A 2,378-nucleotide genomic window follows, 5' to 3' on the forward strand; every position below is an offset into this window, starting at 1 on the left:
AAAAAAAAAAAAAAAAGAATGCTGCCGGCTGCCATTTTGTGGGGTCTTTGTCCCTGGCTTGCCTGGATCCTCCGGCGAGGAGGCCCCACGAATGTTCTACAGAGGAGGAGACTGGAGCTTGAGGACATTAAGGGCTGCAGGGAAGATGCTGCAAGATGGAGGTTGACCTCGGGATCGTCTGACCCAAAGACAGTTCCCGCACCCTCCTTCACTGCTCTCCTGCGTTTTAGTGATGACAGTTCTATGCCTGCGACAGTGCCTGGTACATAGAGTACACCCCCAGTAAATATTTTAATGAATTAATATGATCGGTGGACTCTAACGTCCTGTGGTTAATTTGTGCCATGAAGAACTATGAGACGCCTGCTGTGTGCAGGCGCCGTGCCAGGTGGTGGGGATGCAAAGGTGAATTAAACAGACCTGCCCAACAGGTGGGTGTTCTGCCCCGGCCGTGCCTTGGAATCACCTGGGAACGCAAGTAACTACCATCCCCTCCCCGATTCTAGATCTTTGAAATAAGAATCCGGGGTGGGACCTGGGTATCTATCTATCAATCTATCTATGTATCTATGTATCTATCTATCTATATATTTTTTTCCAAAGCTCCCCTGATGATTTTAATATACAGTCATAGTTGAGAACTTCTGATTCAGTGCATAAGAGAAAAATGCAGATTATTACTTAAAAGTGATCATTATTAACATGAGAGAAATATGCTCCGTTAATATGGAGGCCCAGAGGGAGGGGTGCAGATAATTTTATTACAATAAAAAGTTTCTGGTTGGTATTGGAAAGGAGGATCATACCCTCTTTAGAGTTTGCCAGCTTTGGAACTAATTTATTTCCTGAACAGTGACATGGATTCAGAGTCAAATCTTGCACCTGGAGTGACATGCATTTGCATAAATGTTCTTGCATATAATCTACATTTTTAGGAGTCAAGGTGGGGATCCTGATGTTTGAAAGTACAGAGAGATGGATGGAGGGGCGTCCCAAAATATAACAAGGGGAGGATGGGGAGGCATGGAGAGAGAAAAGTGCGTTAAAGGAAGAAGAAACTAATATTAAGACATGGTGCATCAGCACTTGAGATCAATGGCCCTGTTTTAATTCCCACAACGACTGTATGAGTTTTGGGGGTTAATTCCCCCGTTTTATAGATGAGGAAACTAAGATTGATTAATGTTAAATAGTTTATTCATGGTAGCCAGGTGTGGTGATACGCGCTTGTAGTCCCAGCTGCTCGGGAGGCTGAGTTTGGAGGATCGCTTCAGCCCAAGAGTTTGAGGCTGCAGTGAGCTATGATTGTACCTGTGAATAGACACTGCACTCCAGCCTGGCCAATACAGTGAGACCCTGTCTCTAATAATAGTAACATGTTCATGGTCATAGAGATAGTGAGAGGGGGTGGATTTGAACCCGTTCCACACATTTCATCTAATGATTCTAGTCAATAAAGCTGTAGAATGGTGAGGATTTGTGATCAAAACAAAACAAATCCCAAAAACCAAAAAACAAGGTGCCACATGTCCTGGGGCACAGAGTATAATTCTGGGGTCACTCAGCAGGTGTTGCCAAGACATGCAGCTTCCTTGCTGGAGGAATCCTCTGGCCCCAAAGCTCTTTCTTGAGAAAGTTACCACATCCTGATGTTGAGAAAACCGTTGAAATGGTTTAGTTAGGAAACCAGGCATTTGCCCCACGTTGCTGGGAACCATTTTATGATGTCACGTCCTTTGCTTCTGGCTGAATAGAGTTCCGCTCTTGGTGACACAGCAGAGATTGTTAGGAGCCCAGACTTAGGAGTCAAGGGGCTGTGTTCCAGCCCAGGCTCTGTCACTTATTAGCTGTGTAATCTTGGGAAAACTACTTTACCTCTCTGGGCCTCAGTTTTTTCATCTGTAAAGTATGAATAACAGTAATTATATATACCTTGTAGGGTTGTTAAATCCGTGTACACTTTAGGACAGTAAGTGCTCCATATGCCTTAGGCGTTTCCTGGAGATAATAGTGATAATTAGGTGTTTGCATGAGGTTTGCTATTGGAGTCTCCAGAATGCTCCTTTGAGAGAAGGCCTTTTATGATGGGAAATTTAGAAATATTATGGACTTCATTGCTCTTTCATGGTTAAAGTCAGGAAAATGGATATATAAAGTATTCCATCCAGTTATGTAGAGGCCCTGGTTGATATTGTAGAAAGGACAAGGGGCTTGGGCTCCAGCCAGCCTGAGACTTTGCCTTGTCATAATAATAAATTCCAGGTTTTGTGGCCAAATTGGACAAGGATGCTTTGGTGCTTGATATATTTGAACTTGGGGTACTAAGAAGTTTTGGATGTGAACTGGATTGAAAAAGAAGAGCTGATATTTAAGTACAT

The 2,378-nt window shown here is 43.4% G+C and overlaps 1 protein-coding gene across 1 annotated transcript in view; it reads left to right on the forward strand.

Moving 5' to 3' along the window:
- The first annotated feature begins 375 nt into the window (after nucleotides 1-375).
- ATP9A (ATPase, class II, type 9A) overlaps nucleotides 376-2,378 on the forward strand; it is a 114,912-nt gene continuing 112,909 nt past the window's right edge. Inside the window, exon 1 of the mRNA XM_012656915.1 lies at nucleotides 376-431. The gene's annotated coding sequence lies outside the window, so the exon portion shown is untranslated. The remainder of the gene's footprint in view (nucleotides 432-2,378) is intronic.

This window comes from Propithecus coquereli, unplaced genomic scaffold, assembly GCF_000956105.1.
Source record: "Propithecus coquereli isolate 6110/MARCELLA unplaced genomic scaffold, Pcoq_1.0 Scaffold527, whole genome shotgun sequence".
NCBI lineage: Eukaryota > Metazoa > Chordata > Mammalia > Primates > Indriidae > Propithecus > Propithecus coquereli.